This window comes from Dermacentor albipictus, chromosome 2, assembly GCF_038994185.2.
Source record: "Dermacentor albipictus isolate Rhodes 1998 colony chromosome 2, USDA_Dalb.pri_finalv2, whole genome shotgun sequence".
Taxonomy (NCBI): Eukaryota; Metazoa; Arthropoda; class Arachnida; order Ixodida; family Ixodidae; genus Dermacentor; species Dermacentor albipictus.
In genome coordinates this window covers 119,665,770-119,691,414 of record NC_091822.1, presented here as the reverse complement: position 1 = coordinate 119,691,414, position 25,645 = coordinate 119,665,770, and the positions used below count along the sequence as shown (strand labels likewise).

Below are 25,645 nucleotides of genomic sequence, written 5' to 3'. Positions count from 1 at the left end.
TGCGCGAAGCAGGAGCGCGCGCAGAAGACGGAGCAAGGGCAGAGATAGTATATAGCGACACATTGGGTGAATTGAGTGACGGCAAAGTTAGTTTTTCTCTGCTTAGGTAAAAATTATGCCACCGCAGTTGGCGTCCGTTACTGCGAGCGCCACTTCAGGACGGCCGCAGCAAAAGTCCGCAAAGCTGGTGTCTAAATGAATGAATGGATGAATGAAACTTTATTTGCTGACTCTGTGTTCTCGCTCGTTGGCGTTCAAAGGATACTATACCTATACCTTCTCCACTTTTCTTTTTTTTTTCTCTCTCTCTTCGCTCCCTGATCACGGTACGAAAACAAAACCGACCTTCCACACGCGTCCCATCTGTAGATTTAATCTCACATACGACGTAACACAGTCGCGAGCAGCCCGAGACACGCGGCGGTGATGGCACTGATCGAGAGACTATACGCTTTCTGAAGAACGCAAACAAGCAAATGCGTTCGCGCCTCTATGGCTTCTTTACTCGCACTCTTCATGTAATCATCGGTTCACGTGAAATAGAAAGCCGCTCAGCTGCACTGCGTCGTCTTCACGACTAATGGTGCGCGTCAACACAAGCACGCACGCAGACTCGCGCCGCAACGACTTGGGCCCTGAAAAGCACTCTCGAAATTCGCCGAGGCATACAAACTATACGAGCAGACAGCGTCCAACGAGCCACGAAGAAAACCGAAAGGGGCGACGCAGAGGCACCCATTTTTCTAGACGCGTCGTAAGCACCGAGGGTCGAAGAGGGTGGGGAATCAGAGAGAGAGAGAGGGGGGGAGGACGATCAACACCATATACGGACAGATGCCGGCAAGCATTCGAGAATGCCGGAGCGGAGAAGCACCCCGAGTGCGCGTGCTTGCAGCGCGTCGCCACCACGGACGAGGGCGGCGATGGAGTGCGTCGGTGAAGGCGGCGGATGGAAAGGGGGGAGAAAGTCGTTGGCCTAATGAGCGCGGTTCATTACCGTCGCAGGCGATTATTGACTCCATTATCGTGAAAAACCTTACGCCGCGTATAGCCCTCCCCCCTCCCCTGCCCGTTTCTCTCCTCCTCCTAATACCCCGTCTCGCTCACTTGACTAAGAGGGGAGCCTTAATCGAGCGGGCGCCGCGACCCATTCTCGTTTCTCGAAGACTGGGAGCGCAAGTGCTTAAAGGCATATCGCGGCACATTCACCGTTAAGTGCGCACGGTCCGCCCCCCAGCTTGCCTCGTTTTATACCATACCTAACTTCATGCGCGTATGCGCAAGTCGACGCTCCTATCTGTATGCTGCAAACGCCCCTGCTGATTGCTTTTTTGTGTGTGTGCGTATGTGGTCCCCGCCGGTTCGTAGATAGCAGCATCCGTATACAGCCGCTGGAAGGTTCGTCATGCCGGGCACGACCGGCGCGATAGAGTCCACGGCATGATAGCGCCGCTCTTCGGGACAAGAGTCTGGTCCGGCGCGACTTCGGGGCTAAACGGACTCGCATGGACGGCGCGTACGTGACGGCAACGTAAACGACAAGGCCCGCCGGGAATCGCCTCGTTGCACCCTCCGACAGAACGCCAGTTGGAGACGGCCTCTTGAAGGAGATAGCGCGGAGGGCAGGTTTCCCATGGCGGCGTACACAGACGGTATAGAGCCGCTGCGCTTCGCTACACGCGCGTGTTAGACAAAGCGCGAGAAAATTGCGCGCGTGCGCAGTACATAGGAGTGACCGCACAAAGGAAACGACAACATGAAGCACATAGCTCACTCCCTCGTTTAGCACAGTGTTCAGAACCATACCGACGTGTTAAAAGAACTGATCGTTATCTCGTGTAAGACGAACTGATAACACATCTTTAATAATTTTCTCTAAGTGCAAACTAGGGACTCTTTCTGGCTTGTTTCCTCCCGGGCATAGAATATGATCAGGAAGCACTAAATATTATGATAAGACATAGGTAGTAGAAGCCCCAGCGATGCATTCTATTTCATATTTCACTTCCGGCCATACGTACGCAGATACTCTAACGAGACACTAATAACGGGCGCCGTACTGTTTGAAAACAACCAACACTTTTACCACCACCACACTGCTATACCATGATTATATTCCCATCTATGAAGAAGAGAAAGTAAGAGCGAAAAACGCTGACAGGTGGCCGTTTCGGAAGTGCTCGAAGGCGGCAAGAAATCCTAGGCTTTCAGAAAAGGCTTTCCCTTTCTTGCGCATCGCACATTCAATTCCAAACACAGAACCTCAGAACCAACTGAGCACCTCTCCCTCCCTCTCTCCCCGAAATAATAAAGAAAAAAGAAAGAAGCTGAAGTCGAAACACAGTGGAAGCGTGCGGGGAAGGCGAACCTCTCCTACATCACGTCCTCCCGGGCACCAAAACCACGGCCAACAGCGCGGGAAACGAAATCAGCGTCCTGTGCTTCAGACGTGCCACCACACGCATTCGAGGTTCGCCTTTGTTTCAGCTAGCTTCAACGATTCCAGCGTTGTTCCCCGCGCCACTTTCGAGTTCGTGCCTTCCCAGCGTTCGGCTCGCTTTATATTCGCGGTCTCGCACCAACTCGCCGAACACTGCGTACTGTTGCGTCACGTTTCATTCGCTCGCGTTATCCGGGCAGCGCGCACGCGTAGTCCCACAGTAACACTGCCGTAGAGAAGACAGTCCAAAGCGAGCCGGCAACAAGTCGTAGCGAGAGAAACCGGGAGGCGGCGAGAGCACCGAATGCAACAGGCGGCGCACGGGAACCACCTCACTCGTGGGAAAAAAAGCGGGAAGAGTCGCGCTTCTAAAGAGACACGCAAGCGTATACGCAGGCGAACGCGCCACGTTTAAAGAACATAGCCGCACGCGGATTCGCGCAGATGCGGGCGATAGGCGAGGCGCTAGAAGGTGCACACCCCTCACAACCACCACCATGAAAAACAAGAGAGCGCCTTGGGCGGTGCCCCCCACACCCCCACACGTGCGTAAATCGACAACACCGTAAGCATGGAGTAGCGATGCCGTGGAACCACCACGTTCTGCCCTCCCTACCCCTTTTTTTTTCTCCCGTTTTCCTTTGTTGCTTTCGATTGTGCTGGTCAGACGATAGCAACCGCAAACACAGTGCTAAATAGGAAATGCTCGAAGCGCCACAGTTATGTGCATCGTTCGCCGAAATAAAAAAGAAGTCTTTCTTTCTTTTTTTCTTTTTTGCTTTCTTTCTTTCTTTCTTTCTTTCTTTCTTTCTTTCTTTCTTTCTTTCTTTCTTTCTTTCTAATGTGACGGCAGGCAACGTCGAGAAATTGCGATTTTACCGCTTGTCTGGAATCACTCTGAATACCCTACCTCGTGGGGCCAAACAAATAAATAAATACTGCTGTTACTTGTGCTCTTCTACTTTTATTTAGTTTGGTAATCCACTACCAAGTAGGGCTTTTAAGCCGGTTAAAATTACGTGCAACACACCGTTTGAATGCACGATCTAAGCTTACCTACAGATGTCGGCTTTTCCTTGCTCACGCGTGTACTGAGGCAGAGCCATAACTAGGAAACAAGTCAGTGTGTCGATAAATGAGCAAAGAAAGAAAGAAAGAAAGAAAGTTGGGAGCTCAGACTAGCAAACATATCAGTAACGTCAGAGTCTGGTTAGTAGACTAACCATGCCGATAAGCACCTTATAGTATGCCCCGCGCTCCGAAAAATTCACCCTAAGACCGGCCTTTCTGGGAGCTCCTGGCAAATATAATTTAGAACTAAGAGCAGCGCGATTGTCGCAATATGAATAAAGTGATCTGCATACTTTAATGTTCCCCCACATTAGACATCTCTCTTCGCATGAAAAAAATAAAAAAGATTGGCAGTGGCTTAGCTCGGCTATGCCAGGATATACGTAGCGAAAGCTAAGGCATAGCACGGTTAGCCTTGGTTAATCTTGATTGCAAGTCCAGGGTTAGTCTGGATGTCTAGCTATGTTACGGCGTTTAGCCAGTCGTTCGGCGCGCTGTTCGCCTGTTTCCTGGGCGATTCGTTTACTCTTCATCTCGTTCCGATGTCGATTCCAGGCCTCATCCTGCTTATCAGAATTGTCGCCGTCCATACTGCCGCCTCAACTGTGCTTGCGGCGCACGCGAGCTCTCCTTTTCAATCCTCCGGCATGTTATCAGGCATGCGACGCAGCTGGCGAAGCGAGCGGAGGCCAGCGCAACGACGAGGAACGCGTAGTGACGTCATGTGACTGACTCCTCGGAGCACGGCCACGGCGAAATCACAAGTTCGCGGCCTGCAAAGATTTCGCTTTAAGAACATAATGATAAAGCATCAAATAGGAGTTGAACAAAATGTGAAGGGGGGGGGGAGAGGAGGAGGCGACAAGGCACAACATCAAGAAAGCCACGATACAGCGCGTAGCCGAATTATCGAGAAAAGAAAGCAACGAAACAAGGCCATCTCTTTTCAAAATACTAGCCACAGTATTCCCGGTCAAGGGCACTGCCATCTTCCTCACCGGAAATCACAAAGGGCGCATTCTCACCCTACCAGAGCGCGGCTTCTCAATCGCGTATATAGTGGTGCCATTTACAATCAGCACGAGGGAATCTTGTCAGGCTGCGGCCGTGGGATGCTGCCTTCTATTTATCATTTTCGAGTTCATTTTAAACGCAAATATCGATTTCCTCATTCCGGATCCACAACGTCAAAAGAAAAAAAGAAAACTAAATAAATAAATAAATCAGTAAATAAAAATAAATAAATAAATAAACAACACCAATTAAATTTTGCACTGATTCCCTTATTTCAAATTCACGCGCGGAGAACGCAGATCGCTTGGCGGCCTTCTTATTCATGCTGAGTGCCAGAAGGCAAACCAAAAGACGTTGCCGGTTCTACAGGTGTTAGTAAAGAAAAAGACAAGTTTTATCAAAGCGTCTGAACGAACGAGTGTAACCGCCCGTTTACGCGTTAATTGAACTCGCGATTCATGCAGGCAAAATTAACTAATGGTGACCACCCTTGCTAATTAGGTTCTCACCGGTTGAAAAAGTAATACTGATCGGAGTGAAACTCGTATTAGTGCGGCATCCTCCTAATTGCGGTGCCAGCTGTTTCTCTCTCTCGCTCGCTCTCTCTTTCTCTATTCATGAAAGGGGCAACGCGGACAAGTGTTTGGTTCTGTGGGACAGAAGAAGACAGCCTGTTCAGTCATCCTACTAGCACGCTTATCCTACAGCGATGACATCCGCGGTACGTGGAAAGCGACAGGGAGAATAAAAACAGCTATGCTTGCGTGAAAAACCAAACAAAACTGGAGGGGGGGGAGGGGAGGAGGGGAGCAAGACACGCCGCTAGCTGGAAACCAGAAAACGAGAAGCTCTGTGACACAATCTGTGGAAACGGCTGGTCGCCTTGATTTGCGACGGGAGAGACGATCTGTCAACGCCTCCAGATCGCGTCGAGGAGAAATCCTAGCAGACACACTTCTGGGAAAAGCTAGCATGGCGTAAGCGACAAAAAGAAGCTGAGGAAGAACCAGGAGAAAAAGAAAGTACACGTAAAGCGAGTCAGGAAAGCACGCGACCATTGCATCATCGGAAACACTGGGTTGAATGAAAAGGGGCACGCGCCAAGAGCAGACGACGACTACAGCGGAAGAAAACAAGAACAAAACAAAAAGAATCAACAAATAATTGTACTAGACACGAGCGACCGAACCCGTAGTCTGTAGAAAACGACTGGCTATACTCACAGAAACCAAACGACAGAAGGCGCCATGCACAGAAGAAGGCAAGCCCCCCCCCCCCCCCCCCCCCCACACACGCACAAAGAAAGAAGGCGCTACAAAAAGAAATGTAATGGAAAAAGAGTACTGCGTTTGGTGCACGTATGCAGGCTGAGATGTCCAAGAAGAACCGACATGACGTGGATGTGCGCGCGCTAAAGATTTTCAGGAAATAATGGACGAGAAGAGAACCGAGACCACGCGCAGATTATGTCCAACACATGTATTGGCCATTCCAGCAAGCTTTTGTGGATATATATATATATATATATATATATATATATATATATATATATATATATATATATATATATATATATATATATATTCGTTTTCGGAAAGTGGCACTTAAAGAAACTGACAGAAATTCAACAATCTACAATCTTCAGTTAGCAACATCGAGAGGGTACTCCGTTCTAACAACATACGCATTTACGGCACTTAGTCGTAACTTCCCTGCTGCGTTACGGCATTGACGCTGCTATAACCGCGTGCGGTGGAGTTCAACAGATGGACGAAGGAGCAATGTCTTGAATTCCAGGGCACGAGGTTGCGGCGTCGACTCCCGCCCGCGGCGGCCGCATCCCGAAGGGGTCGCAATACCTCTTACCTTAGGTATAAGTGCACGTATAAACAACTCCAGGTAGCCAAAAATAATACGGAGCTGGCCATCATCTCCTCTGCGCTGCTTTGGAACGTTAAGCCTCGTCACTGTCAATCAATCAATCAATCAATCAATCAATCAATCAATCAATCAATCAATCAATCAATCAATCAATCAATCAATCAATCAATCAACTTATCTTTATGCCCGCTACAGGAAGAAGGCCTCTCAGTCAATCAAACGAACACATACACAAACGTGCGCGCACTGCGCACACACGCTCTCTCTTTCTCTCACCCTAACATACTTAAGCCGAGATACGATCTCCCAGCAGAGGCATCGATTCCTAAAAAGCAATTTCGCGCCAGCAAGCCAACACAGGCGCAGGACACGCCGCACGTGCGCATGAGCCGAGTTCTCGTGATTTATTTGCACGGGGAGCAATCCCGGGTGCGGCGAAGAGAAAGGAGCCGGCAACGCCGACCTAACTGCGCCGCTGTAACTTGCGCGAAGCGTGTAGTAACTCGATTGCGGCAGCCGGCGCCGAACTGCATGGCGGCGAGGAAGTTCATTTGCCAGTAAGACGGACGAAATCAGAGCTGAGCCACTCGGACAATAAACGTCACGCTTTTGGCCGAGTCGCCGCGTGGTACTGCGAGTCTCAAATCGGGTTACGTTGAGCGACAGCGGCGGATATGAGCACTGACGGCCGTCCAACAGTTTTCGAGTGCCGAACAGAGCATAAGAAGATCAAAAGCGTGGCAGTTTGGGCGAGTTGGTATCTCATGACTTTTTTAGGCTTGTAGCGCAGCTCAGAAAGAGCAAAAAGGAAGGTGCAAGGGGTAATGAAAGGGAACAGAGAACAGAGTGAGCGCTAACTTCCAATTGATGGTTTATTTCGTGACACAGAAGGCTACTTATACACTCAGCGAACCATGTGATGTCAAGAGATTACACAAAACCAAACAACGAAACCGAAAGTAACCCTGTTAAAACATATCCAGACAGCCTGTGGCGACAGTCTGAGATACGCCAATTTAGTGCTTCATAATGATAATGAAGGTCAGCTTACACATGCATGGCCCAGACCTATGATAGCCTTTGCTTCGATGATTTCTCTTGTGAGCTGATTACGTAACGACCTAGAATGATGCATTCCTCTAAAACAGGTTCGCAACCACACGTTTTGCAGTGCATGGCATGGCAGTGCAGTGTTTGGTTTTGTGTGTGTATGTATGTATGTATGTATGTATGTATGTATGTATGTATGTATGTATGTATGTATGTATGTATGTATGTATGTATGTATGTATGTATGTATGTATGTATGTATGTATGTATGTATGTATGTATGTATGTATGTATGTATGTATGTATGTATGTATGTATGTATGTACCTACGTACGTATGTATGAATGTGTGCGCGCGTACATCCCTCCGTCTGTCTGTCTGTCTGTCTGCCTGTCTGTCTGTCTCTGTCCGTCCGTCCGTCCGTCCGTCCGTCCGTCCGTCCATCTGTCTGTCTGTGTCTGTTTATCTATCTATCTATCTATCTATCTATCTATCTATCTATCTATCTATCTATCTATCTATCTATCTATCTATCTATCTATCTATCTATCTATCAGGTATCCATATCCATTTGATTATTGACTGCAACTGCTTGGTCGGATTCGACCTTTGTTTTAGCTTCTTTCGTCTTCCTGTCTTTCATTCAGCGGCACGCCACCGAAAGGCCGCTGCGCCCCCCCCCCCCATTTCGACATTTTAATCACTCTCAAGAACCCGCGGGAAGATTACACGTCGGAAAAGTCCTTGACCCCGTCACAACTCTTTTCGTCGGAAACAGTCAATTCCCTTTAATTTTATTCGCGTATTACCCTTAGCAGAACCGGGCTCGACTCTTCTTCGTCCTTTAATATAGGAACTGCCTCAGAGCGTGCGAATCACCACTGAACTGTCTCTGTTGTGCTGTGGTAGAAACAGAGGGAGGAAAAATCTATGGGCACTTCGCTGAACTAAAGTGCGATAGGCGACAGCCTATCTATGACTGCCTCTGTTGCTGTTGTCTGAACTGTTGTTCTGCGAACGGACGCCGCCGTGGCCGCGAGCATGGGATGCAATCACGGCCATGCGGCTGCAAGGTTTGTCGCCGATGTGCGCGCACCCCCACGCGCATGTCCGCGCTCTTCCACGCGCCCGCTCAGCGCTACTAGTTACTACTGGCAGTGATCTAAGGAAAGGAAGGACGCCTGACGGGTTGCAGAATCAAGCGTCCTTCCTTTCCTTAGATCACTATCATGGCGCATCCTCTGCTTGCTCCTCTCGCCGGTGATCACCGCTTTCCTGCGTCTACCACGAACTGCGCCCGAACACTCATGAGCCACTAAAGGCTTACGCCTTAAAGAAGACAAAGAAAAGAAATGGTTGGTCCCCACCGCGTCATTTGCTCTGTGGAGACAGGAACGAAACTTTGTGGAGACAAGAACGAAGACGAAAAAATTCGGCAGAGACACTTAAGACTGCCTACGTGTGGCAATGCGAAAGCATTATAGTTACTTTGGTGAAATGTCTCTTTCCGCGCGTCCGCGCAAGCTCTCGCCTGCGTTCTAGCTGCGCCTCGGCAAGGCCAAACGAAAACGCGCCAAGCATCTAAACACGCCCGCTCGCACGCGAGGAGTTCATAACTCGAAGGACCGTTCAGTGGCGTTCAATTGGACACCAATTCTTTTTACAGCGAAGCTGTTAAGGGCTAGTTCCCTCAGAATCGTGTCCGTGTGTAAACCCAAAACTCCCCACACGTGGGCCGATCCCGAAGATAGTGCAATGCCGGGCCGACCCGCGGCGGAAGTGCAGTTCGCCACATTATGGGTCCCACATACAGGGCTTCGCTGGTATCTCAAACGGCGTCCACTCTGCAACTAAAACAGGGCAGCTGTTACCAGTCGTACACATTACCACGTCCTGCCAATAAGCTCGCCTGTCCCTTTCGACAGGAACATGTCATCATAACTTACGAGGACTATAGTAATCGGAATCCATCCCATTATGGCTACAATTAAACTATGCAGATGTATACAACTATAAACTAGATGAGTACACGCGTTCACAGGCGCCCCTTGGAAGAAATTAAGGCCGAGCCCAATGCGTTAACGAGGTGCCTTATTAGCACGCGCGCGCCTGTTACCGTAGAACGTGTGAACAATGAGAACGGTTGGGCCCCTGTCACTGCTAGAGTGACGCGCCTCGTTCCCTCGAAGCAATTAGGCGACACCTTGAGAGGCTGGACCGTGTCGCAATTTAGCCTCGGAGAGGTGAGTTCCCTCAAGAGGACCAGAGTTGGCGGCACCCCAGAAACGTCGTGGCCGCAGGGGTGTAACGTCGCTGAAAGTGTCGACACGAAAGAGCAAGCGAACGCAGGGACTACATAAGAGCGTGCTACAAACGCTGCGTGAATTGCGTGCAACACGCACCGAAGCCTGCAGCACACCACCAACAGCACGACGGTGCGTTAGCCGAAGGCGCCTATAGTGTTCGTATAATTGATATCGCAACGAAATTAATCTAATCTTCCACCAAAGTTGTGAATGAAATATTAAAACGAGAATATGTTTTTTTTCTCAGCACCGCTGAATAATGCAATATGGAAAAACAAATAAACCGCATACGGAACGTACCTTACGCCGCTTTTTCAGTCTACATTTATTTATTTATTTATTTATTTATTTATTTATTTATTTATTTATTTATTTATTTATTTATTTATTTATTTATTTATACAATTACCTGCAGCGCCACAAGGTTATTACTGCATCTTGGTTGGGGTGGGGGGAGGGTGTTATAGCGCAATGCTTCTTTAGCAAAAAGGTTCTGCTTTCAGTGCTAGCTAACTTCGATTCTGCAATTACAACACAAAATTTTTTAGCATTGCCGCCTAATTGCGGCTGTGCACCATCGTCACCAGAAATTATCGCTTCGTTTCGAATTGCAACCTCTATTTTTAGCACGCTTCCTATAACGCCACCTAGCGCAGGAAAAAGAAAATAAGAACCGTGTTGACACTTTCTCTGCCCATGATGTCCATTAGGTCACGTGTCGAAGAGCCGACGACGTCGCGGTGCAACAGCCACATTCGCGCGCACTCCCACGCACAACGTCGGGGCACCACTCTTGAAGATGGCGTGAGAGGCCACTCAAAAGGAAGCGGAACAAAGCGGACCGGACGGTGCGAAGAATAGGATGCCCCGAGGGGTACGCGTGGCAAAAGAAGGAGGAGGGCTGGCGGTGCGCCGAAAGGGAAAGCATAAATAAAAAGGCCGCGTAAATTTTAGGTCGCCGAGCACATTAAGCACAGCGAGCAGCGGAGGGTATTAAACTCCCTTCTCTCAACTTAACAACCCGCCACGAAGCAGCTATAGTTCAGTAAAGACAGCGACGCGGGCAGCATGGCTCTTTAATAAAAGCTCTTTTATGGACACGCCTAACGGCGGTCATATATCGTTCCTCGCCTCGCTGCGAAGCACTACAGAGGGAACAAGAAGGTGGCCGGAAGGAGGCGAGGCAACGAAAGAAACAACGAAAGAAAAGAATTCGCTTATGCAGTGCGCACAGCTTTCACGTTGCAAGCACGCACTTCGCCATCTGGGTCTCTCGCTACAGACGCTCTTCCTGGCATCTCTCTTTAAACAACTTATCAACAAAACCAAAGCTCGTCTATACAACGCAAGAAACAAAATATCAACAGAAAAACAATGAAGCTCACCATCCATAACTTGAGGTGTCGCGCGCCTATCAGTAACAGCAACGGACACGACACAACTGCAACACGACGGGAGGTGGCGGCAGCGAATCGCATATAGTATACAAACGCATGTATACGCTGTAGCATAAACACAGGTCGTGTCCCGTTCGCTCGTGTGTTTCCACATCGTTCCTAAGCCGCTGGCGACGCGCGCAGAGGCCCGAGACGCATAAACAGCTCATCGTGGAGGCATCTGCTCGCTATACGCGCTCGATCCGGAAGCTGCTGCGGCGATTTAAGCGCTCTCTCCCGCGTCTCGTCGACACGCCCGAAAAGTACTTTCGACGAACAGAGTGGGCGACAGAACCACGGTGCATTGGCATGCCCTGGAATGAAGGAAGCTTTTGCGGAGTTGCGGCAATCCGCTCCAGGAAATATAGGTCCAGTATGGTGTAGTGCATTACAGTGTAGTATAGTACAGTATATTGTAGTATCGCATAGTATAGTTATAGTATGGTATAGTATATCATAGTATAGTTGGCTGCGCGAAAAGAAGTGACGCAGGTAGATGCGATTGATGCGCATCCAAACAGGAAACGCCTCGCAAACTGTATATTTGTCTGAGCTCGAAGGTTATCTATAGTTGAACTACGTCAAAACTGAATTTGCGATAAGGGCTGAATAACTATCTTTCGAAAATTGTTTCCTTTTACACGGATCTATTCAAAGTGGACGTAAGCGATGTTGTACGACATACACGCAGTTTTTTTTTTTTTTTAATAATTCGTCTCCAGTATAGACTGCGAAGGTGGTCAGACGGAGAAGCTACAAAAGACAACTAAACCGACTGTTCATTGCGACGTAGTTCTAAATTATTCGCGTGGCGACATTCACATGCACTTTACCTAATTATTAGCCTGAAACGTTTCAACAGCCTGTGACTTGGCTTGCGCCGCTATACTTCTTGCATCTAGAAAGAGTGGAGCAGAGAGAAGAGAAATGCACTTAACCATGCTTTCGCTGCGCCTCGTATGCAGGCTGCTATTCAGAAGTCCTCATTATACGTGGCCTTCCCATAGCACTGTCACAACACCAATCGGTTGCTATGCGGGTTCTGCTTTTTAATACGAAAGTGTAGTTACGTCAGTCCCTTCTTCGTACGCTACACTTGCCGCTTCCCGGCAACTGCAGCTTATATGCAACCGTAATATTTACAGGGAAACGCTTACGGCGAAAGCTACGCGCGAAGGCGCGCTTTCTGGTTATTTTTTTCTTTCCCCCGCACGGCCGGCACCGCCGCTGCCACGGTTGCGCGGAGCGCCATCTGCCGGTGCTGGAAGAAACCTACAGGTGCACGCCGCGCACGCCCACCGGATTATTGCCTACGGACACGACAGATCTATTGGGAGGCCGAGATATAACAACTCCGCTGTAAAACCACTCTCGTGAAAGTGAGATCGGCACGAACTCGCCTTGTATAAGGCACAGGCACACGCTTCGTTGCTTAAGCCGAAAGGAAGCGTGAAATATTTTGCAATAACTAATTGGCTAGAAATTCAAGCAGGGAAATTCACAGCACCGCCAACAAGGCCGGCGAACGGCGTCGATTACTCATTCGATCGTCACGTCGGAGCTCAGGCACTTGTTCTGCTACCGGCACAAAGAACACAAGCGAAAATCTGTGGGACCCCGTATTCAAATATAACTCATTTGGATAAAATTGTTGGCAAAATTCAAATGCCATCAAATCAAAAGCAACCGGCCAATGGCAAATAGCACTTTCGAACGAAAATCGCTGCGAAGTGTGCTGCAGCTTTTTCTACCCCCCCCCCCCCCCCCCCGAGGGATAAAGACCGATAGATAAATAGAACACTGTGTGATGTGCAAACCACTATCGTTTCTTTGTACCGGGTTATCGTGTTTCAGTTTTACAGAACTTTCTAAAATCGCCAGTGGCAGATATCGCGCAATTCTAGTCCATGGAAGCGGACATAACTTCCACAATAAATGAAAGCACACAATCAAGTAAAAAATATTCATAAATTAACTTTTTAATTAGTTACTTTACGGCACAGATTGTAATTTACGAACTGTAGCAGGTGAGGCTGTAAGACATATCCGCTTGGAACGAATTTTGACGATGGAATGGGTTTCGAGATATGTGGCATCAAACTAGCGATAAAGATGCACTGTTGTCCCGCATATTTTTTAAAGAACCACTGTTCTATGTGTTGAAGCACTAAAATAACTGGAATGCCAATGTATTTCAACACGCACTTTGGCAATGAATATCTAGAAATTGGTGTCATCCTGAAAATTAATTCTAAGTGGATACGCTTAGCGAACTCACCGGCTACAATTCGTAAATTGGAATATGTGCCGTAAAGCAATTAAGTTAATTAGTGAACTTTTGTTCATAATTTGAACATGTGTTCCCACTTCTGATGCAAGTAATGTTCGTCTCCTTGAATAATCCAGCTGAAGGAGTAAAATTATGGTGCCTACCACAGGCGGTTTTCAAAAAGTTAGCAAAACTTAAATATGATCACCCGGCACACACACACACACACACACACACACACACACACACACACACACACACACACACACACACACACACACACACACATATATATATATATATATATATATATATATATATATATATATATATATATATATATATATATATATATATATATATATATATATATATAGTAGCCATGCCGTGCGATTTGCCATCATTATTCGTGGCTTCTTAGAACTACCGTACCTTTCTAGTCCCTCCATAACTGTTCTAGAATCGCCACCGCATTGCTTTCAAACAGTTTCCGTTTTCAACTAGCTCGGGACCACGCACCGACCCCGCCTCCTCAAATTTAGAAACCACTTTTTCTCCTAAGTTGCGTCCTCAGGGGACAAGGACAGTCACGCCTAAGTGTCCACATGGAGTGGCAACAGACGGCGAAATGCGGCCCCCTTGAAGGACGAAGCGTAGACTTAAATTTAATGATCGATAAAGTCAATAAGAGGCGGGCACTGTCCATCTGCCGACTTCCCTCTTCGTCCCATTTCCTCGCACGCGCCACCGTGCCTTTTTTCGGGCACAATGGTCAACAGGCGCAAAACATTCGAGCGCTTTTAGGCCACGTGCTGCAACAAACGACTCGGAAGGGCAAACAATATGCAGAGGACAGACAAAGTGCGTTGCACGGCAACTTGATAAAACTGTCAACACGCACCTAGCCGTCGCCTCAGAAAAACTCAGCACTCTTCACTCCGGAGGGCGCACTTCGAGTCGATCCTTGCTATTCTTCTCTCTCTCTCTCTCTCTCTTAATTCTTTCACCATTCGGCAAGTTCACGCGAATCCACTGCGCCAGCGCGGGCATGCCGTGCGCATCTACGCCGAAGCGAAGGGAGCGCAGAAGCCTTAGTCGAAGGGGACAAAGAAACTGGCAGTTCCATTCACTCAGCATGCAAATCCCGATGCGTTCATACGACAGTCCTTGCGCTATACTGGCCTGTATAAAATAGAGAAAGATATAAAAAAAACTAACCACAGCCAATCGCGATGGCGAAAACATTAACTCCGAACGCAATCGGACAATGAAAATCTTTTGACAACGAAAACCCACTCGTGCGCTGATTGGAATCACCGTCTCGCTCACCCTCCGAAGGAGACTAGATGCTAGCCGAACGTTCTCGCAAAGTTACCCTCGGCGTACTCACGCGAACAGCCTCGTAAGCCCATGTCAGTGCTTTCGTAGATTCTTCTAGTTAATAGAGACAGAAACGTTATCTACTAATTATGTGGCATAATTTGAAAAAATCTTGATTCCACGTAGCACATTATGTTGTCAGCATCTACTTACTGAGTGGTAAAGGACTGGAACAGTGCCAAAAATTGAACTGTTTAGATTTCTGAAACCGAAATAAGACGGTGCTCCGTTAAGGAATAGTAGTGGTTTAATTTGGGAAATGACGCTTATTGCTGCAGCCCAATAGGGAGCACGGCGCAGCGTCAATCAGTTAAGGAGGGCTACTAAACATCTCTGAAAAGAAAGAAAGAAAGAAAGAAAGAAAGAAAGAAAGAAAGAAAGAAAGAAAGAAAGAAAGAAAGAAAGAAAGAAAGAAAAAAAGACACCATAGCATTTCAAATGGTATACGGTTGTCTGGTTTTCGCGTTCAGTTAAAACCACTTGAACAAAATAAAAAGTGCGTCTGTTTGGTTAAGCATTCGTGTTAAAGAATATGCAGTGCTAGAGCACATGCAGAGAAAAACAGCAAATACAGAAAGAAAAGGTTGCGCTATTTTTCAGCGAAGATGAACCACCCCACTTATGTTTCCTTACGACGGTAAGGTCACGACAACGACCATTGTTATGACGCTTACATTGGCACTTGCATGTAGGCAAGGGGTAGCAGGCTGAAGCCATTGCCTTGTCTGACACGTGAAGCCGTGAAAGTAAAGTGCGGACCATCCCGTGCCGTCGTGCTCGAACCATTAGAAGGAATGCGCGCGCTGGCCGTGAGGCATTACGCGAGCGGGTAGCGTCAGCCGTGCAGACAGAGCGGAGCACGCCGTGCTCCACTGCCACGAAAAAAAAAAAACCACACACACACACACAAACACAAAAAAAAAGTCGAGAGACAACTATGGTCCACTTCAAGTGGCAAAAAATATGAACGTCTCCTACTGCTTTTGTATTATGGGTACCGTAATCCCAGAAGGAAACAGACCTTCTTATTTGGAACGGAAGAAAAGCACATTTGTAAAGAGTGTACAGTTGTCGTGCACAACAGCACTATAAGCATATATTTCGCTAAAGTCGTTCGGTGGTGCGGAACCTATGTGACTGGTTTCAATTGTGCGAGGGACGCTCCGAAAGTAAGTTTCGCCATTTCTTTTTCTTTTAAAGAAGGTGACTACACCAGGTGCAAGAAACAATCGCCGTAAGAATCCACGCCCGCTGCTGGCTCAACGACAAAAGGAGCGTCCGCAGAGGGGGAATGACGCATGCGCAGAGCGCCGAAGAAGACAGAAATAAAAATTGTGGGGTTTGACGTGCCAAAACCACTTCCTGATTATGAGGCACGCCGTAGTGGGGGACTCCGGAAATTTCGACCACCTGGGGTTCTTTAACGTGCACCTAAATCTAAGCACACGGGTGTTTTCGCATTTCGCCCCCATCGAAAGGCGGCCGCCGTGGCGGGGATACGATCCCGCGACCTCGTGCTCAGTAGCCCAACACCAGAGCCACTGAGCAACCACTGCGGGTTAAGAAGATAGAGTAGCAGCAGTCCGGCGTGCCCGAGGTTATTCGAGTACAAATCACGATGCCAGACAGACGTGCGCTGACAACGTAACGTGGTCGCCAGTGGAAGTGCGTGCTGTTTATCCAGTACGAACGGGCACCTGTACCCTGCACTGAAAGCCGCACTCTCGGGACGTCACTTCCAAAACAATGCTGAGGTGGGGCAGGCCGTGCGACAATGCCTTGCATGGCAGGACACAAAGTTTTACCAGAGTGGTTTCTTCAAACTGAGTGCACGGCAACGACAAATGTCTCAATGTCGGTGCCGACTACGTGGAGAATAGTGCAAGGTGTATAATAGTTCATGATGCTATGCTACTTTTTTATTTTGCAATCAAGTTTCCGTGCGACAACAAATGACAAAACCTACTTTCGGAACGTCCGTCGCACATACAGGCAGGTGAAGAACCCATCGAGTCCTTCTCACGCATACAACAACTCAACAGGTATATAAGCGTTCCTCTACGATACCAGAATGTACTCCTGAACGGCCACCATCTTCCTTATCCCACCATTGGTTATGGTCATCGAGCATCATCTATCCGATTGGCCGATCAAAGAACAGTTCTAACGTGCGAATTGGTATGTGGGTCGGGATCTTGTAACTGGTTGAAACCGATCCCAAAGCGCCCGTAAGGCTGCACGGTATCATTGAGCCAGTGCGCATTTAGGTAGCAATGAACTGCCGACAAAGGCTATGCCTTCTTGCAGCGTCGGGCGTACGCCGTTTCTTGACGCCCCATGGCCAATCCTACAAGAACAAAATCGATGCGAATGATCCGCTTTTCATGAATACAGTAAAAGTGCCATAACTGTGTAACCATGCAGAGTTTGCCAAGCAGTGGCTCAGTGGCTATGGTGTTAGGCTGCTGAGCACGAGGTCGCAGGATCGAATCCCGGCTACGGCGGCCGCATTTCGGTGGGGGCGAAATGCGAAAACACCCGTGTACTTAGATTTAGGTGCACGTTAAAGGACCCCAGGTGGTCGAAATTTCCGTAGTCCTCCACTACGGCGTGCCTCATAATCAGAAAGTGGTTTTGGCACGTAAAACCCCATAATATAGAGTTTGCCAAGCAAGCTACCAGACAGCCTGTTCTTACAGCGACCGTTCCCGAAAGCGAGTGTGACGAAAGGAGAAGAAAAGCGCGAAGTAAAGTGAACTCACAGCGTACTGAAGCTCGAGATAAGTAGCGTGAGGACCATAAACTATTGATCCCAAATTTTTAAAGCACCCGAAGTTGTTGAGAAGCAGCATTGAAAAAAAAAACAACGATGCTAAGGTATCGGTCACGACGAGCATCCTTTTCTCGTGAAGACATCGATAGGGCTTCTTGATCGCATTTAGTCCACACAAAGCGCGGATCATTTTGTCTCCGTCAACTGCATTCGATATGCTGGCAACATTCGAGACAAAGCCGGTGAGAATTAAGTACAAAGGCGAACCACGTGACAGCCATTGTAGCTACAGAAGTTCGAAGCGCAGCGTCACAAGAAAAACCAGAGAGAAAGATACCAACACACGCGCGCTAGACCACCAATGTAGCTTTACTTTCAACCAGCTGCATTTGTACAAGATTCGGGCATCTTCGCCTGAGATGCCCGAATCATCTCCCTGGAAAAACCGTTTCGTTATTTGAAATTGTTAGCCTTCCTGGCGCGCTAATTATTGCGTACAGCTTGGCAATAACTACGTTGCAGAAATAATGTTCGTTGAACAACGAAACCATACATACACCCCCACTGTTTTGTCCCTTCATTATACCGACGATGCTTCAGCAACTGCTGGATCATCAATCAACAAGCGACTTATATCTCGGCCAACGTGACAAATCAATATACCGCGTATAAGAGGCGACAATAAAATTATGTTGTATTACATTTAAGTACGCTGCAATGTATTCTATTGTATTTTATTGCATTGCTGGTGGTGGCTACCACTCGGGCGTCGTATTTTCCTTGACAATTCGTGTGACTCCGCGCAACCAACGAGCCCGAAATATCCACAATTGCCAACCCATTACCGGGGGGAGGGGGGGGGGGGAGGCACAGCAACAGTGGGACCACTCTCGGACCGCTACGACGTTATTCGCCACGCGTCTAACATGCGGCCACTTTCGACAGCGTCAAACCAATGCCCACGTTTTCTTTTCTTTTTCTTTTTTTTCTTTTTTTTTTGCCGTTCTCGCCAGCATCCTGCTGAAGGCTGGCGCCCATCGCTCATTCCATTAGGGCCACTTGAAGCCTGCGGCGACGGTCGATCACCGAAAATATGTCCTCGGACGACGTCTGCCTTTCTTACGCCCTGTCCAGGCACTACGCAAGTTCTTTCTTCCTTCGCACAAAGGCTGGCCGAGGGCAGGGTCAATAAAAGCAACGTGCAACAGCAACAACAACAAAGAGTGCCTGAGCGACAAAGAAGAACAGAGCGCGGTAAGTGCAACGGCAAAGGCATACAGAGGTACGAAGAGGACAAGAGTAAGGACGCACAAACACACACACGGCGGAGATAACACACACGAAAGAACTGGACGAGGAAAAGAAGCCTGGGGTAGGAGGCCACGCCCGTGTCGGGAACCCCAGCGGACATGGGCTCAACAAGCAGATCGATGCCGAAAGCGCGGGGACGTCCAGGCACACGCAAAAGGGCGGGCGGAGGCGGGGGGGGGGGGGGAGGGAACGAGGACACGGCACCCAGAGCAACGGGACAAGATAACTTCCAAGATACTCTGCCCCGCCTTCGCTGTAAGACTCGGATGTAATGTGAAAAAGCCGCCCTTCTTAAGCGTTTATGACTGTTTGTCGAATAGTGGTGCTTGGAGCGAAACTCTTCCCCGGGTTTCTCGCTCATCTAAGGCCCACGTACAACTCGCTTAGACAAAAAAAAAAGCATTTGCTAGAAGCGCGTCTGATACGCTGCAGATCTTTTCGCGCGCGCACAGTCCATGTTGTGCTTTTCCAGTCTGTTTTGTCCTTTCGAAGTAAAGTGAGAAAGGTCTACTTTTTAGCCTGGCACTTACACACACCACAGTATTATACAAATCAGTCGACTACGGCTTAACAACACTCCTTTCCTGGTATCTTCTGTCACACGGTTTGGGGCAAGAAACGACCAAAGCAAAACTTTTAATAATTTTTTTTAAAATTTGTTTGCCATAGCGAGATAGTACACACAGTGGCTGAACCCATAGCCTTAACGCTTATTGCGGGGTCTATTGCAATACACGCATAAACATGGCCGACCTCGTAGCGGTAATTCACTTTAATACGATGAAGTTTTAAGCAGGACACAGAGCGAAAGAACGAATTACATAGTTCTCAAACTCACGGAGCTAAAAGAAGTGAACGCGCAAAAGGCAAATTTTCAACAATGTAAGAACTCATACAAATAACGTTGGGATAACAATAATTTTTCTTTAAATATAGTAATATTTTTTTTCCTTGAATTTCAAGTTTCTGGGTATTTCGTTTCGTACAGCTGCTTCAGCAAATTCTGTAGGTCCCAATCGATACACAATGTGACGTGACACTTACCCGCCGTGGTTGCTCAGTGGCTATGGTGTTGGGCTGCTGAGCACGAGGTCGCGGGATGGAATGCGGCCACGGCGGCCGCATTTTCATGGGGGCGAAATGCGAAAGCACCCGTGTACTTAGATTTAGGCGCACGTTAAAGAGCCCTAGGTGATCGAAATTTCCGGAGTCCTCCACTACGGCGTGCCTCATAATCAGAAAGTGGTTTTGGCACGTAAAACCCCACACTTATTTGTGACGTGACACTTAAGCTATGCACCGCAGCTCTCGTTTCGCGCGCTGCAAGTTAAGCAGGTGAAAGCGGTGCTCGTTAAGGGCCGCGAGGGAGTGGCACCTCCAGCCGCGAGAACACCGCGGGACACTCAAGGCAAGCGCCTCAACTACACAGTGGCAGAAGCCCCGGATCCGCATTTTATACGGATTAATTTCTGTGAATATTTTTCCACCACGTAGGCCAGTCACGGTGATAGCGAGAGGGGCGCACCTTCGTGCGAGCTACTGACGGAATTAAAAAAAAGACTGAAATGAAGGTTTACAAAATACGGCCACTGTTACTGGAGATAAAAGAAAACGATCGAACAGTAGGAAATGAAAAGAATGAAAGAAGCGACGCTCGGCACTTTGATCTCTCATTGAAGTTTCGAAAACAAAAAGTAAAAATCAGCTTAATGCAGCACTGCCAAAAGAAATGTCCGGCCAGCCACCCACTGTCGTCGTCAATAACGTTTATTTTTTATTAATTTATTTTCGTGCGTGGGGATTCTTTTGGCGGGAATTGTGGCTCAGCCATGTCGCGGATCGCCAGGCATAAATGAGAACAACGAAAAAACTTCGGAAAACGCAAGAAAAAGTCACGCAAACGCTTAATGCGCACGCAGCACGCGCAAAGAAACGCACGCCATTGGCACGCGCACAGAAATCCGAAACGCGACACGTATAGGGGAAGTTGAAACAACGTTTTTCCAATGCACCAGTCTTTGTACACATGCGCCCGTCGACAGATTCGAGATAAACAAAACGATTGACACATACACACACGCAAAAAAAAAAAAAACTAGGAAGGAAACAAAGGCAGGCGACGCAGGGATGTCCGCGATGGCGTTTAAACGGTCGTAAAGCCGCTTGTATTCATGGGATGAAGCGACCGCTCCTTTTGTGGCGCCACGCAGAGCACTCGCGAAAGAAGAGAACAGCGTGATGGGCGCACCCGACCGTGTAAAGCCCAGTCAGAGGCGAGGGAGAGAGGGGATAACGGCTAGAAAGACACGTAACACTTAAAACACTTCCTAAAGAAGAACAAGCGGACAGATGCGAAACGGCGACGCTTCTGCAACTATAGCTATGCGAACTTCATCAGAGGCTCGCGGACTAACTCTCTGTTGCTCGCGAGCATTTTCCCTATACATCAGCCTTTGCTTAAGAGCATGGGGCACTTCTCGTTTCTTAAGGAGCATCCTTGCGTGCAGACGCGCGAGATATACCGGGAAAAGCCGTGGGGAGGGGGGGAGTGCAGCGAAATTTCGCTCTCTTTGCACCGTTAAGCGGTTAAGCGAAGGCTGAAAAGATCGTCCGGCTTCTGACAGCTACCGCGTGTCCTCGGAGTTGCTCCTAGTATAATGTAGAGAACGAACTTCCGCGGAGGGACTTCAAGACGCGGGAAGGCTTAGCGACATATGCGAAGCTAAGAAGACAAGGGGAGAGCTTTAAGGAGGCGCACTGAGAACATTGACTGCAGTGATGAACGTGCAGAAAACCAATAATTAACTAATACTAGTATAATTAATTTGTATCAGTATTAATAATTGATAATTACTCTTCACAACTAAGAGCATTTAACAACGAATAGTAACGGGCAGGGAAGCGAGGCCTGAGATTGCGTTAGGCACGACAAGCCGATTAATTAGCCACGTGTAATAAGCACCGCGCTGTAGCGCACGTCGCTGTCGAGCTTTAAAGAACGGAGAAAGTTAAAGCAACAAAAGAAGGGCGGCTTTGGGAAAGAAAGAGAGAGAAAGAGAAATGAGACGGAGATGTAACGCTACAGAGTCAAGATAGCGATTTGGGGTAGTTGGTTAACGTTTATGACGTAAAAGCAACGCAAAGCACCACAGTCTGAGGAGAAAATGTACGTGTGTTTAAATGATAAAACTACAAGCACAGGCGTAAACTACAAGCTGAATACTGCGGCATTCATTATGTCTAAGTTCTAGAGTAGACAGCATTGGACTCTTTCCTCTCCTTTCCTCCCCCCAAATAAAGAGAGAAATCCACTAAGCTCGGATAACCGGGCGCTAAATATCATGTATATGCCTGAAGCTTTATTCCGGAAATGGTTTTCACTTGGGTTCAACAAATCCTGGAGAACTGCCAAGTGTGAGATTAGTACAAGATTCACACGGCTTTCGTTTAATGAATGCTCATGGGAAGTGGTTTCAGAAACAAACTTTACGGCTGGAAGAGCAGTCAACGCTGCAGTTGTAGTAGCTTGTAATATAGTTACAAATTATAGTTCACTAAGTATTTTTCTCATACATAATTGAACAAAATGATATGATTTTGTTGTTTTCTATGAAAAACTCATTACCTACGTTCCCAGGCTCTTAGTTGCTGGATTTTTACTTTTTTCCGATAATGTCACACAGTGTGCGCTGCTGCATCCGTAGGGACAGAGAGGGATAACATTTTTGTAATTGGTGGTGCGACAAAGCTGCGCTTTTCACTTTGTTCATTTTATGGTTGCTCACTGCCGCTTACCTTTCCAAGTTTGCCTACGAGCGGGCGCGTGTGCAATTTCTTTTTTTCGCCCCTTCTTTGATCTCTTGTGATATATGAAACCTGCATTGTATAGCTCGCCGAGCCTTACACTTGGATAACCTCGCCAGGTTATGATTAAAATTTATCGCAGCAGTGCACACGCATCTTTACGTACCGGTTTAAGTATGCGGTCTCCATACCCTTGGAATACTCAAGTTATGTGCATGATGGATGATGGGCTGTGTGGTGCAAATGACATGACAAAGCAGTGAGTGTTCAAGAGGCTATTGCCCTAGGCTAGTGGTCTGGCACAACGCGGCGCCAAATTTCTGAGCAGTTTGGCTCGGAGGACCCAAAATGCAAAATATTGTATCTCTTTATTCACCACTACTGTATGTTACCAACGTTTTAGTAATTGCAGTGGACAACAATAACGGCAGCGTTACTGTAGTCAGGTAAACCGAATAACAAGGACCGCATGTATGCACGTTCATTTTACGTCACATTCGTTACACCCCTAATTAAAGGCACATAATCGTCATACAAGGAGCCTGTGCATTCATTATACAGAAAAGATGCGAGGTAAGAGAGACCAACGCGTCGCACAACACAATGAGCACGTAGTTACAAACTTTTAGCTTACAGTAACTAATGCCAAATTTATTTTTTTTAGTTAAAGAGTGCACCTTGAGCTGGAGACACTCCGGCTGATACAAGGCAAATTTTACTGCTCAGTCGCAACTTCTAAATCAAAGCTATACTACACAGGCTGGCAATTTTGGCAAGTTGGAACAGTTCATGCACGATTGCGAATAGCGTACCTCGCTAACGAGGAACGGAATAAGCACGAAGGAAACTATCGAGGACCCAGCGTCCTCATTTCCTTCGTGCTTGGCTATACTATATACTATACTATATATTATACCATATACTATACTGTACTAATACTATACTATACTATACTTTACTATCATGACTGTTCTAAACACAGGTAATGATAAAGATGAGTTATGAAGTTGCTGGTATATTTGGTTTACGACCGCAAATTACTAGAGTACAGCGCAATTACTAGAGACACATAAACGCGCCACGCGGCCGTCCCATCTATTTGACTGTTGCTCGGGCGTCGGCCGTTATGGATGCTGAAATGGCGTAATTTAAAGTGGAGCGTTTACAGCATAGCAGTAAACGAAGCCGCGGTGCGGCATCCCAATGGTGAGGGAGGCGCCTTTCCGAGTCCAAGAAAATAGCTGCGACCTCATTAAATAAACGTCGAGAGTAATAAACACTGGTGGACCAGCCGAAAGGCAGACAGGTCAGCAGAATATGCAAAGCAAAACTCGGTTAAAGTCAATATATATATATATATATATATATATATATATATATATATATATATATATATATATATATATATATATATATATATCAACAGCGGACTAACTCATGATATACATCACAAACATTCGGAGTCACGCGACGTCACTCAAGTTTGCACCAACTCATATACTTACTCAGGCTTTGAATTCACACGTGGATCCGAGTGGACAAACTATGGAGACTGATTCTAAAAAAAAGAAGAAGAAGAAGAAGAAAAGAACAAAGGAAAAAAAACATTCGATTGACAACGTCCCGTAAGTTGGTGCAGAGCGGGTTAACTGAAAGGTATAACGAATTGTGGGGGACTCGTGGATTAAATATTACCGCCAACTGGCATATATGCAGTGTGGGTCGGTGTAACAGGCGCATACTCGCTCCCTCCCCAATAATTTGGTAGGTCATGTACTCGTTAATACGTAAGTGCACCATTACACTCCTCGGGCGGCACTTGCTACTCATGCTCAAAGACACTCACTGGCGTTCGCGCTCATAGTCAACTCCCGACACACCGGCCCTCGCTCACTGACAATAACATATCCACTCACACTCGCCAGCATTCATTCACGTCCACTCAAAATTACTGTCACTAACTCACCGTTCGCACTCACGTCTACCAGCACTCACTCCCGTAAGCTCGCGTCTACTCGCATCGTTCGGTACTTGCTAACACTGTGCGTGTGTGTGCGTGTGTGCGTGTGTGCGTGCGTGCGTGCGTGCGTGCGCGTGTGTGTGTGTGTGTGTGTGTGTGTGTGTGTGTGTGTGTGCGTGTGTGTGTGTGTGTGTGTGTGTGTGTGTGTGTGTGTGTGTGTTTGTGTGTGTGTTTGTGTGTGCGTGTGCGTGCGTGCGTGCGTGCGCGCGCGCGTGTGTTAAATAAATTTTGGGGTTTGACGTGCCAAAACCACGTTCTGATTATGAGGCACGCCGTAGTGGAATACTCCGGAAATTTCGACCACCTGGGGATCCTTAACGTGCACCTAAATTTAAGTACACGGGTGTTTTCGCATTTCACCTCCATCGAAATGCGGCCGCACTTATACACTTCCCTAAATGTCCTGTGCAGGGCTGACAGTTTTCATGAATAAATAAATTAAAAATTTAGAAACGAGTACGCCGACATGCGCCACCGGAGGTCTTTAACACGCACACCCACAGCTCAGTACACCAGCGTCTTTCTTTCGTGTTTTTTTTTTCATCTATTTTCCATCGGAATGTGGCCGCCACAGTCGGGAACCGAACCCGCGACCTCGTGCTGAGTGTCGCAACGCCCTAGCCACTGAGCCACCGCGGTATACGGAGTGTGAGCGAGCAGTCACGAATCAGTTCACCGACCTTTGGAGACGGACAGCTGCGCCGAACAACAACGTTACAGAGCGAAACCAGAGAAAAAAGAAAGCGCTACGGACAGCGCGCAAGGAAAACTTTGTTGCCTGGCAACGAACCCGCCATTCCTATCATGCGTTCGCAGGCAACTCGAAAAGCAAGAAGAGACATCCCGCGTCCACAGCATGGCGAGCCAGATGTCGCGCGACTCGCCGTGTA

At 47.7% G+C, this 25,645-nt stretch overlaps 1 protein-coding gene across 5 annotated transcripts in view; it reads right to left on the bottom strand.

Moving 5' to 3' along the window:
• Tpst (tyrosylprotein sulfotransferase) overlaps positions 1 to 25,645 on the bottom strand; it is a 498,993-nt gene that overhangs the window by 139,407 nt on the left and 333,941 nt on the right. For 2 of the 5 annotated variants that reach the window (XM_070533909.1, XM_070533910.1), the window contains exon 5: positions 24,241 to 24,293. The exons of the other annotated variants lie outside the window; for them this stretch is intronic. The gene's annotated coding sequence lies outside the window, so the exon portion shown is untranslated. The remainder of the gene's footprint in view (positions 1 to 24,240; positions 24,294 to 25,645) is intronic. 5 annotated transcript variants of the gene reach the window in all.